Source organism: Leishmania infantum, chromosome 33 (assembly GCF_000002875.2).
Source record: "Leishmania infantum JPCM5 genome chromosome 33".
Taxonomy (NCBI): Eukaryota; Euglenozoa; class Kinetoplastea; order Trypanosomatida; family Trypanosomatidae; genus Leishmania; species Leishmania infantum.
The window spans coordinates 1,207,183-1,220,355 of NC_009417.2; positions in this window are offsets into that span (position 1 = coordinate 1,207,183).

The following is a 13,173-nucleotide window of genomic DNA, read 5'->3' on the forward strand; positions in this document are numbered from 1 at the left end:
CTTTTCTTGACGTTTGTGCGCGTGTGTGAAACAGTTGTGAGGGACGACGAACGAAAAGAGGGCCGCAACCATTTTTACAAACAAGGCCGCCCCCGGCCCACGAGCCGTGCATGAAAACCGTGTGTGTAACATGTGGCAAGGGTTCCCAGCACCGCTCAACGCACTGAATCCCTTTGCTGTTGACTCTCGCCTGCGCTGTGCCACCTTCTTCTTCTCATCGCTCATCCTTTGCACTCTGCAGGGGAATGAATCGCCGCACATATTTTTGACTCTCCCACACGACGCCACGCACGCGCACACAAGCTTACCTCGGCCTCGGCCCTTTCCCCTCTCACCTGAACGCTCCTTTCATGGGCTGAGCCGCTCTGCGGTTTCCGGTAGTCCGGCGGTGTGCTTGAACCGTGACATCAAGACGCTGCACCATTTCCGCGTGCGCTCCTCTGGTGGCTTGAGCACGGGGCGAGCAAAGAGCAAAGCAGGGCGTGGCACAGCGCGCCGCATTACCGTTGCCTGTGCTGTGGCCTGATGCCGCCTACTCATCTGCCTCCCTGTGGCGCTCGGCGGACACACTACTGAAAAGAAGCGCGAGACGCTGGAGGTGAAGCCAAGGCGTGCGTCGTCGAGCAGGGAAAAGCCGAGCGACGTCCGTGGCGAGAGAGAGAGAGTTGGCAGGGCAGCTGTGGCGGTCAAGGGCAAGACGATCTCGTTAAAGGCTCTCCCAACGCTCCCTCCCCTCTCCTGTGTCAGCTTCCGATGTGTTCGCGACAGCCCCGGTTGCCAAGCCGGCCGCGCCGAAGGTGGGCATGCCCATCGGCGGCAATGGGCATTCCCGATAGCTGGACTAGCTCGGGAGAAATCTCCTCGCACCCCACCTCCCGCACCCCGGCGCCGGAGGATCCCGTCTTCGTCTTCCCTCCCACGGGCAGTGAGAGACCTGCGGCGCTCAGCGAGCTCCGTAAGAGGAGCTAAGAAAGCGCCCTGGATTGCTGTTGGCGCGGAGCTCGCCTACCTGCGTGCATCTGGGGAAGAAGTGCCCTTTGCCGCTTGTGAACCCCCTTGATGGCGCGCAGTGTATTTTGCGTTGTTTGTCTCTTTCCGCGATGGAAGCCTCACTTCACTGGGCCTAATCGGGAGTGTTGGCGCTCTTGTGACAGCGGGAATGCCGGCAGAGGAGAATCCCGGTGCACACTTGTGAGGCGGAGCTAGCACGCCTGCAGTATTGCTTGCGTTGGGCAGAGCACTCGTGAACGGGGCTGTATAGCTCGTGCTCGACGCCATTGTTTTCTGTTCCGCACGCGCCGTGCTCTCTTCCGCTTTCGTATTTGTCACTTCTGAGTCGTGTCTTTTCCCACACACTGTTATGTGTATGCTGTGCCCGTGTGTGTGTGTGTGTGTGTGTGTGTCTTGCCTTTGCGGCGCTTTACCGTGCTCGCAGCTTGTGTTTTGCCTTGCCATCGCGGATGTGTCCGCTGCACACGTGTGCGGGTGCGTCTGTGCTGATAAGTTGCGCATCGCTCCAGCCGTGCTGATTTTCATCATCGTGCTCCCCGTCGACTCTTCCGAGTTCTTCTGACTGCGTCATACGTCACCCCACTTCCACTCCCGCTGCACTGCCCCCACCTTCGGCGGCTCGGCAACCCCCCGTGTGTCTATGCTCGCCATTGCGAGTGAGAGCTTCGTCCCTCGTCGCCGCCTGATCACTGCTGCTCCGCTTTCTCCCCAAATGCGCCCGTTTCCCTTGTCTCCCTCCTTCTGTGTACGTATGCGTGCGCGTTGAATAGCTGAGCCAACCATGTGCGCAACGGAAGCTATTTCTCGCTGCTCTCTTCTTGTGGTCTCTTTTCAAGGCCGCTCTCTCTTCCCCTTGTCATCTACTGCCCTCAGCATTGTTCTTGCGGCTGCTCTTTCCGTATGTCGGCCTGTCTGCTCATCCTCGTCTCTGTCTTTCTCAAGTTTTGCTCGCCTTCTTACCTCCCACGGGCAGCCCCTTCTCTTATGGGAATGTGTGCTCTACCTCTGCCTGTGTGCCTTGGTGCTCCGCGGCACCTGCAGATGCGCGCTTGCCGCTGCCCGGAGTCACTCCCTTTTTCTTTGTGTTTTGCTGTGTATCGGTGCTCATTCCAGCCTTAGCTGTGGTTGGCGTGCCTGAGTGGAGGTGTGCGTCCCCCCACCCCCCTCGGGGCCCGTGTGGCAGCATAGAAGGGGGATGGCATGGCGGGCGCATTTTTCACCTCCTCATCGTGTCTCCCTCTTACCTCTATTTCTTCTCCGGTTCGCTCGTCTCCTTCATTACGCTTTTCGCTTCCGTGTGTGTGCGAGGCTTCCTGTCTTCCGCCGTCCCGAGCCTTTTTTCAGTGTTTGTGCGTATCGGCGTGGCGACGCGCGCGCCAATGCACGCCGTGGAAGAGAGGAGAAAACACCGGAGCTCCTGGAGCGAGAGCGGCAAGGACTCTCCGCCATGCTTGCACGCCTTGAATACTACCGAAGCGTGGCTTGGTGGGAAAAGCCACAACGCGGCATCGAGGACCTTCACGGAGAGAAGAGTCGCTTCAGCTCTTTCCTCTCCCCCTCCCTTTCCCTGCCCGCCGCTCTCAGGGTCAGCCATCGAAGTCAACAAGGCGCCCTCGGCATCTTCTGCCTACCCCTTCCAACTGCACCAGCAAGGGTAGCTCTTTCTCTCCTGTTTTTTTTTTGGTCACACGCGACGCGCAGGCACACATTGTGCAGCTGGCCGCCTGTCTCTCATAGAGCGCCGCGTACACGCAAACGTGCGTTCATAACTTCCGACACCCACCGCCTCCGGCGCTCGTGCCCCCAGTTTCCGAACTTGGCGAGGCCGTGCGCACACCTCTCTCTCTCTGCCGGGTGACCCCGTTGCGATGAGCACTTTTGAATCCGTCCTTTTCACCAATGGGCTCATGGTTAATCACAGGCACTACTACACTTACGACGCTTCCGCGAAGCGCCTGCCGTGCACCTACGTTTTTCCCACCGGATACTGTTATCGCCGCACGCCCAGTGCCTCATTCTGTGGCATCACCTGCAAGATCATTATTGGCAGCGTCTTGGGCGGCCTCGCGCTTCTGTGCCTGGCTGTCCTCGTTGTGTACCACTTCCGCCGCCGCAAGACTACGCAGCAGCCAAGCACTGAGGTGGCTCACATTTCGAGCACTAACCAGCCGGGCCCTGCACAGACTGTACCTCCTCCACAGCAGCCGATGTTTGGCGGCAGAGACTACGCGGGCGCGGCTGGCTACGACCGCGCCTCGCTGCCGATGCCGCCTGCTTTCCCTGGCAATGGTGTAGCGCCCCTCGGTCACGTGTCCAACACGTACGTCCCTGCTCCGACAGGCTATGGCTATCAGCCATACCCACCGCAGCTTGGCTACCCATTGGCGACCACGCAGGCCACGGATGGTGTTTACGTGGGAGGGGCCACGTACTATGCACGCGCGCGGGCGGCAGAAGACACCGCGGCTGCTTTCTCCGCGTCGAGCAGCGGCTACCCCCACCCGGAGAAGGAGGCGTCGTGATCCATCTTCGAGCTACTGCCGACGCTTATAGAACGCATGTCGCCATGGCTGCTCGTGTGTCTGTGGTTTCCGCCACTGGATGAGTGTTGCAGTGCGGTGACTCAGTCCTCGCTTCTGGGCCTTCTCCAGCCTACTGTCGCTAAGCAACGAATGGCAATATCCGAGGTCTGGCCGCAGGTGAAGGCTTCAAAGAGCTGTGCCCATTCCTGTGCTTCTTCGCTTGATGGCATATGTGTTGCTCGCCCTTTTTTGTGGCTTTTCGGTGTGTTGTTGACTCCTACGCACCCCCTTCCCTCTCTACGTTTGGGTTCGTCGCGATTTGTATACTTACTCCGCTGAGCGGGTTCGTTTTGTCCCGCCTCCCGCATGTGCCTCTCCTTTCCCTCTCCTCCTTTCTGTGTGTGGGTGTTTTGCTTCCCGTTTTCGCTTTTGCTTTATATCTTCGGCACTGTCCCGGCCCCTGCGTCTCTCTCTCTCTTCCGTCTTCTCCTTCATCCGCGCACGTGCGCACATACACATGGGTGCCAGTCAGCCGGCACGTGCATCTGAGCATATGCTGATCATACTTCCTTTCATCTGTCTTGTTCCTGTCAGCTACTCATCTCTTTTGGTGGTCAAGTGCGAGGACTCCGCATGTGCGCATGCAGCATCCGTTTTTCTCTGCCTTTCTCCCTCCGTATCTTGAGCCCTTGCCTGTCCCCCGTGCCTCTCTCTCGTTGCGTGCGCTCTTTTGTTTTCGCGATTCCGCCCTCTGCCATTCCCCCACCTCGCCCGATCCTCTACCGCACACCGCACTCCCCGTGCTTCCCCTTCACCTTCCTCGCTGAGCAGCGCCCCTCTTTCCACCTTTCATGCCTCGCCCTCCCTCCTCTACCAGATGCAAAGGGATCTGAGTGCTCTGTGCATGCCCTCTCCCTTTCTCGGCTGAGTGTTCTCTGGCTTCAAACGCTGCCCACAGTCACCTCATCGCTACACTCTCTTGTTCATCTCAAGCTTCTCCGTGTCCTCTCTTCGACTCTGCGGAAGGATGCCTGTTGTGAAGGGCCCTGCAGATTCCTTGAGGATGGAAGGCTTGTGCTATACTTCCTCTGTTGACAGCGCTGGATATGACGGGCACGACAACGCAGCAGCAGCAGCAGCGGAAGTCTCGCAGTGCATCAGCTGTGACAGGAAGGCATTCGGCTCAGACGCTTTTTCCGCCTCTGTCGTGCTTTTCGCCCCCTCCCCTCTCTCCCTCCCTCATGTGCTGCAGAGTCTGTGCCTTTTTTTGTCTTGGAAGCTTGGACAGGAATGAAGGAGAGATGACCGGAAAACGGATATGATGATGAGATGTGAGCGGGCATGCTCTCCGCCGCTCCAACGGCACGCATCGCCAGCCATGCGTCTTCTGCTTACCGCATTTTGTTCTTCTACTCCTTTCATGCCTCGAGGGATCGGCCCATCGCACGCTTTGGATTCTCCCCCGCCAACCCCTTTGATTGCCCACCATGGCAGGGATCGTTGGGTGACGGAAAAGGCGGATGCCTAGGTCTACTTACTCGCGGGTAGTCTTGCCCGATGGTGCCTTGAAGGCAACGGAAGGCTCACGGAGTGCTCTGCCAGCGTTAGCGGTATGGAGAGCGCGAGCGGAGGGATACGGTGTCGGTATAGTGCTCCAGGGAGATAGGAAACTCGCCAGTTGGGATCAGTTGGGCGCATGCATCGGAATACATCGTGCTTATATCTTAGCACCATCCTCTCTCCTCCTCCTATCCGTACGCGTGTACAGTGAGCAAGCATCCCCCCGCACGCATGCAGGTCGCTGGCCCGCACGACCAACTCGTTGAACGACCCTTGTGTGCGCGACTGGCTCTCTCTCTTCGTGAAACTTGTTGAGGGAGCAAAGCAGGGGAAAATGCGAAAACATCTGGTCTCTTTCTCTGCCTCCTGCCCTGCACATGGCTCTCCTCCGCTTCTTCCACTTCTTTTTCGCTGTGTGTTCGAATGCGTGTCTCCGAAACCGACCGGATGATTCGATGCAGCGGTAACGGAAATGAGACGCGTTGTTTTGTTCAGCACAGACGCGGCGTGCGAGGTTGCGTGAAGCTGTGCGTGCATCGCAGAGGCGCACTGCGCGAGGAGGCTGATCTGTCGTACGCTCGCTGAGCTCTACTAGCGCCCCTCTCCTTTCCGCCTCTCTTAATTTCTGTAGCGCACACCTATACATGTTCTTTCTTTTTCCTTCGCTGCGCGGGGGCCCATCTCGGTTTCCGCCACCGTACCCGCTACCACTTCTTGAGTCACCCACCTCCTCACCTCCCTGCTTCCTCCTCCTCCACGGCGCATGTGTCGTCTGTCTGGCAACCCCCTCTCAACCCTTTTCTTCAGAAGACCTGAACGCTGCTGTGCGCTGCGCTGCCACTCCTTTGCAACGATTGCAACTGCAGCAGGCTCGGCTCGCACCGCAAAGAGAAAGGCGTTGCTGCTTGGTGGTCCATCGCGGCAGCACCCCTTCTTTTCTGCTGCTCGAGCTTATGTCTAGCACCACATCATTCGCACCCGGATGCTCCGTGGAAGCAGCTGAGCGAGCTGTGCACCGATGCCGGGGCCTCAGCCGTTTTTCAAATAGAGCCCCGGTCCTTCGTAAGTGCCGCACTGTTGCCCCCCTCTCCTCTCCCCGGCGCGCGCTGGAGGCTGCCGTGGGAAAGCGATCCGGAGCAGCCTGCCGAAGCGCGGAGCAAGAAGCCGAGCCGCGGCAAGTGACGCAGCAGCAGCAGGTGCTCAGGCTCTCTGTGCCTGACTCCTGACCCATGTATCGTTGCGTTTCCGATGAAGGCCTATCGACATTATGGGAGGCGGTCAAGAGCAAGCCACCTGCTCCGCGTTTAGACTGGGGACGGCACGAGCGGCTGCACATGCGGGAGTGGCCACGCGCCTACAGTGGACTCACCGGCTTTGCCCGCACTATCCGCGCGAAGGGCGCCCTAACCCTCGAGTGCAACCGTCATGCCGCGGCGCGGCTGTAGGAGGAGCTGGCGGGCGTCTGCAAGGGCGCTGCCAACTACCACGCCGACTACGGTAACAGCGACGATGGCGAGTGACATGGCACATCGACTCACTACTACTATCATGAGGTGGCACCGTGGTACGACCAGGAAGACAGGCGCGAAGGTGTTTTCCTTTTCTTTGCGGACAATGGCTACGACAGCTCCGATGAAGATGAAGGGGACGAGCGCGAGATGTTCTTTGGCGAGCGTAGACCGCCAACCGTGATGAGAACGGGCGGCGGCAGTCATGGTGTTGGTGGTGGCTGTGCTCCGCGCTACGTAGATGCTGCCGTGATGCAGCGAATGGCCGAGCTGACGCAAGAGACAGTTCAGCTGCGTGGCGAGGTAGCACGGCTGCGAGAGGAACAGAAGCTTCAACGGTGATGAGAAGAGGGGGAGATGCGGGTGCTCCATGGTCAGAGTCGGGGAATCGATTTGAGCGCCGAATGGCGGGTGCGTCTCGACTGCACGGCGCATGACGTCGCCGGCTAGCAAGGTCGCATGTTTGAGAGAGAAGGCGCGGCACGATCTCTGCGCGGCTCTGTCTCCGTGTCTGATCGTTTCCAGTACGCCATTCCTTCTTTTGCCGGTATGTGTGTGTTTGCTCTTTGATTCCCTCGCTTGCGGCTCCCTCGCTGTCCCACTCTGGTTTGCACAGCGGTGGGGCGCGCACTCCCATGCGCTCGTCTGTGTGCACCGTATGACGCGAGTGTGCAGCCCTCTCCCCTTGATCACTGCTTTCGTGTACCTTGCTCTTTCCTTTCAGGCGCTGCTGCACACCTGTCAGCTCTCTTCCTGTTTACTTGAAAGAGGTGAGACAGCAGCGAGGCAGCTGTCTTCGTGCAACGTGATGTGCCACTGACGCGAGCGTGTGTGGTCACCGTGCGTACGAGCACCACAGTAGCACCGACGAACGACAGATTGACCTGACTCTGGGAACGCTACTACAAACGCCGTCCCTCTCTCCTCCTTGTGGACGAGGAGGGCAGGACGCGGCAGCGCACGGGTTTTCTGAGAGCCCAGTCCGCTGTGGTGCCGTCGATCTCATTCCTGGCGGCTGCTGTGCCGACTCTCACGCACACGGAGGGAAAAGGTTGTGTAGAGGCACTTTGCAGGTGAGCACCACCTGGTGCAAACTCATGCCGACACCCTTGTCGCCATGCTCTGCTCTGCATGCGCCCGAATGCCCTTCACCTCTTTCTCCTCACGCTCGTGTTTCCCCGCATCATGGACTTGTGGCGCGCTGGACATCTGGATCTGCTCCCCATCCTCCCCGTCCTCCACTGCCTCTCTTGCATCTCCTAGAGCTCTTCGAGCAGTGCATTGAAAGGGAACACACCTCCTGCAGCTACTCCTCTTAGTCACCGCGAGCTTTTACATACCCTCACACCTCCATATTGCCCAGCCACATCACTCAGCATTCGCGCAGATGGGATCGACATGGACCGTGACTTTCACCGTAACTGGTGCAAAGCTCTTTGGCATTGTTTTCGGCATTCTACTTTTAATCGGTCTCATCGTTGGCATCATTTTCCTCATCCTGTGGCGCAAGCAAGTCGCGCGTAAACGGCGCCTCGCTTCGAATGCACAGACTGAGGATGTTCAGTACGGTGATTCGGTCCCTCCCGCTGGAGGCCCTTATGGAGGACAGCCAATGGCTCAGGGCGGGCCGGTGGCATATCAAGGGCCCGTCACTTATGCGGGTCCATCTGGTGTACCACCGACAAATCCCGGAGGGGCGCCAAATACCTACGCTTGACATCATCTCTTGCAGTAATCACCGCCGTACCCAGGTGTAGTGTTGGAGCAACAACAGCAGCCGGGCAGTGCCACTGATGCATCGGCTGTGTATGGCACGGCGCCCCACTAGGTGCAGCCGAGCAAACAGCAGACGGGGAGTACGAGACCTGTGGCACCTCCGCGAGCATGGGTAGCGTAGTAGTCCGTGCTGCGTCGGCGATATCGCTCGGTCTTTCGGAGCCACTCCGCCTGATGGGCCCCGTGGTTACTGTACTGTTGTCTGGTTTTTGTTTCATCCTACCGCGTTTGTCTGTCAGCGTCTGTGGTGGTGATGCCGATGAGCAACACCCATCATGTATTTGTCAGTCTAATTGTGCGCGATGCTTTAGTTGCCTCTTGTTTCGCTGCGACATACCGCCACACCCCCTCCTCCTCTATTGCTCTCTCCTCACAGGCCATGGGTGTGTTGTGTGCCTCGGCTCTGCAAGCTGGAGGCGGCGTATCGCCCTCTATCCATCCCCTTCACGCCATTCTTCTTGCATACGTCATGCTAACTTTAGTTTCAACTCAGCAATCTTCTACGGTAATTTCTCTTCCTTCCGATGCTCCTTTGTTTGCTCATAATTCGTTGCTTTTCTATCTTCATCCTATCTCACCCTTTCTTTCTCTTGTGCTGAGTCTCTCTTCGCGCTGCGCGTGTCGGTGTCCACTTCCCTCCTTGCTGTTTTGTTGTAGATCCCCATGCTCTAACTCTCCCTGGTGATAGTGCCCGTCGCCTCACGGTAGCGCCAGGGCCTAGTGCCCAGCGTGCGGGGACGCCAAGGGCCTGCAGCCCGCCCTGGAAGGGGGGTGGTGCGGCTGCGGACTCTCGATGTCGGCGGACAGGCCTGGGCTGGCGCTGCGCGGAGGAGGCCTGCAGTCATGAGCGCGTTTGCACCAGCTCACCACGAATCGTGTCGGCGATCAAACGAGTAGGCGCATCCCACCTGCTGTGTTTCTGCTTTTGCTGCGTTGCGGCGGTGTTGGGTGGGCCCGCTCCTGGGCATCGCCGTGGTGCAGCAGAGGTAGGTGAACGGTGGCCGTGTGTGTCTACTGGCTGACTTGTTCGTGGTACAATGCCACGTTGAAGAAAAAATGTCGAGTGGAAGCAATATCCTTGCTCCACCCGTCAGTGTTACTTCTCGGTTCCAGTCGTTTTGAAAACGAGCCCGAATGACCTTATGGTCCCTTCTCTCGTTATTTCCACTGTCCGTGTCTCCATATTAAGTCCCGCCCACCCGACCCCCCCCTGCGCCTTCGCCCCCTCCCTCGTCACGCCTCCGCCCGGTGGGACAGGAAGCTGGAAGAACGGATGGCACCGCGCTCTCGTCGATATACAGACACAGCGCGTACGCGTATCTATGCTTTTGCAGAAAAGAAGCGTTGTACTCCCTCCGGCGCGGCCTCGGTGTAAGCGGCACGATCGCACACATGTCAGAAGCCGGATCGATTGAGATGAATGTGCGGACTCCCCAACGGCTTCCGTGTAACTCTCTCCCTTCCTTCACCTCTCTCTCTCTCACGCTGGAAACTGAACGGAAGTATTCGCGCATACAATGGCGGCGACGTCCTGGTTCTCTAGGGGGCGCGCCGTGCGCCGTTGAACCGCAGCCACGCGTCTACCGGGCGCTCCCTGCACGTCATTGCTTATTCTTTGGGTACGTGCTGCGCGGTAGGCGTGCCTACACGGACATGGCTGCACCGCACGCCTTGACGCAGGCGGGGCCGCGGCCATGAGTCCTGTGGCAGCGGGTGCGTCGAGCGGAAGGGGCCCGCGGATAGGCATGCGCCTGCTCGCGAGGAGACCACGTAGCCTGCCGCTCCGAAGGGGCACCGGAGGGCAACCGCAGGCGCCCGACGGCGGAAGCCCGTGCAGCGCGAGCGATCCGCGAATCTCGCGCGGCATATCGGGCACAGCGCCGGGACGGACGCCCTCGGTAGGCAAAGCAGGGCGGGCGGAGGCTCTGGCGGGTGCGGGGTACCACAATGCTAGCGGAGACGTGGGCAGCACACCATCTGCGCTCCGCGTTGTCACTGCGGGTCACCCGCCGTTGCAGGAATCCGAAGCACCAGCCGGGTGCCCGTGCGGGACTGCACGAGCACCGTCTCCTGTCGTCTTGTAAGCTGGGCAGCCGCGTCCTTCTGGTGTGGGACGACTGCCGCCAAGGAGCTGTTGTCTCAGTGTGTCGCATCGCGATCGCGGTTTTGATAGATGTCGCTCTTGCGTCTGAGGCTGGCGGCCAGATCGGTAATCTGTGCAGCTGGCTTTGGCTCTTGTGGCATTGCTGATTCGCCAAGGTTGTGGGTGTGCTTTATCCAGAATGGCTACAGGCAAACTGAAATTTGGCGCGTGCTACCACCGCGCACGAGGGGGGAGGTGTGTACGTGAAGAGCTGTGAGTTGTGTCGATGCCTGTACACCCGAATGAGAGCTGCCGAAGTGCTGTGACGACACTGTGGTCCGGCCTGTGCACCTCTCGCCTCAAATATGCAAGGTGGCGACCTGGGGTGACTGCAGAATGACACAAGCGGGCGCGGCGCAACTGCTTGTATGGGGTCGAGTGGACAGGAGATCGGCCTCTTCGAGTAGAGCTCGATTGTCTGCGTTTTTGGGGGTGGCCACTGCGACGGCTGCTACTCTGGCGTGAAGGTCCACACAGGCTTCCTGCAGTTTCCAACCAGCACTCTCCGACCACGCGGCGGCACCGTGGAGCAACGCTGTCTCCAGCCGTGCCATGGAGTAGCGGAGGAGATCCGTGGACGGGTCGCATTCGTGCGGGCACACTGCCCTCAGCATGGCACGCCGGGTTTTACCCACTTTGACAACCGCTGCAGCCTGTGGGCCAATGCGGCGCGTGGGCTGGGTGTCCACGCGAAGGCGGGGTTGGCGATGCTCTTCTAGGTGCGTGCTTGCAGCAGAGAGCTGCTGCTGCTTGCAGTGCGGCGCACCGGCGAGTTTGCGCCTACTGTTGGGGTCGCTCAGCTGTAAGAACTTTTCCACCCCTCAGAGGGCGAATCGCAGTGTGGTGTGATGAGCACAGAAGGCGTGGTGCCGTGCCGGCATCCGGTTGCGCTGCACGATCGGGGGTCCACCACCCTGATGAGGCGAAGAGGGTCCAGGAGGGATGGTTGTGTGACTGGGCATGCAAGCCTTGCAATCTTCGACTTGTTCTTGTGGGCGCGAACACAGAGGGCGGGGCGATGGTCTGGGAGAGCGATGATGCGGCGAGTGTGGTGCGGGCCGCGTTTGGGCCTCTGAGGGGCCGTGATGTTCGCAGCCGCGTGTGCCGGTGTAGGGCCGACAAATGCCGCGGCGGTCTTGGTACCTTGCTGGCGCGGCACTGGCTTGTTGGGGGAGCAGCCCCAGGGGGGGGGGTCTACAGCGGAGCGAGGTGAAGATGGAGGCCGTACGGGTGCTGCTGGAGCGTGTATCGCAGAACGGTCGCGCAGTCGTCGCGAGGCGATTCGCTGAAGGGGCTTTTTCGCCGGGCGCTGGTCAGCGCCACAGGGCGGGGCGGAGTGAGGGCGCAGCAGGATTGCATCCATCCCTCGAGGCTGGCTCTTTGATAAGCATGCCCGAGAGAGGGCGGCGTGCAGGGTACCCTCTAGAGAGCCGCGTCAGTTTTGGCGTCCAGAACGGTTTGCAAGCGGCTTTAACACATGGAGCAGCTTTCCAGTTGGTCTTGACCACAAACCTCGTTATGAATTTCACCTCATGTATGAGAGAGACTTCATGGTTGTGTATGTTGTGGCTTTGACTGCATGGACGATCCGCCTTTCCTCCCCTGGTGTGCTTTAGGGTTGCCGCGCACTCTGCGATCCCCGCTTCCTCGCGACTGTGGCTGGCAGAGCCTTTGCGGGCCGATTTTTCAGCCAGGGCATCAGCCCAGGCGCCCCGCCACAACCCCCTTTTTACCCCAACATCGCCTCGCCGGCTTTCGCGCGATGGCCGGCGCGAGGCTGCCGGACGCCCCCGTGGCCCCCAAAGCCCTCCTCCCGAAGGGGGCACCCGCCCAAAAGCCCCGCGCGGCAAAGCGCCCGCCCGGGAAAGGCGGGGCCGGGGGCCGCGCCCGGCGACAGGCCCACACACCCCAAAACGCGACCCGAAAGGGCGCGCCGGGGCCACCGAAGCAAAGCCCCACACCCGAGAACGGGGGGCTTGGGGCCGAAGCCTATGCGCACACCCCCTCGCCCACAACGACGCCGCCGCCGCGCCTCCTTTCCCTATGCAAAGACGCCGAAAACCAAAGAACAAGCGCCTCACAGACCCGTTGGGGTGCAATGCGCCTTTTTCTGAGCACAGACTTGCGCGAGCATTCGCTAAGGAGCCGGGCTGAGCACCGCCCGGCGTCGTTCAGCCCACTCCGATTCCAGAGCACACACCCCGCCCCCTTGGCCCCGCGCCACGCCCAATACCGCCGCAACGCAGCAAAAGCAGAAACACAGCAGGTGGGATGCGCCTACTCGTTTGATCGCCGACACGATTCGTGGTGAGCTGGTGCAAACGCGCTCATGACTGCAGGCCTCCTCCGCGCAGCGCCAGCCCAGGCCTGTCCGCCGACATCGAGAGTCCGCAGCCGTACAACCCGCTGAGCAAGTGCGCCTAAAAGAGGGAAATCCTTTGAACTATGCTTTCCGAAGTCAAAATCATCGTTGTCGTTTAGTAAGAGACTTGCGGAAGTCAAGTGCTGCCTTGCTGTGGAGCCTTGGCGATGTCTTCTGTTCACATGGCGCCTTCTGACGATTGAACAAAATCTCGTGAGACAAGCTGCGGGCGCCCCCCCCCCCACCTGTGCGGGTCCCCGCGGCGAAGGCGGCGGTGAGGGTGTGGCCGAT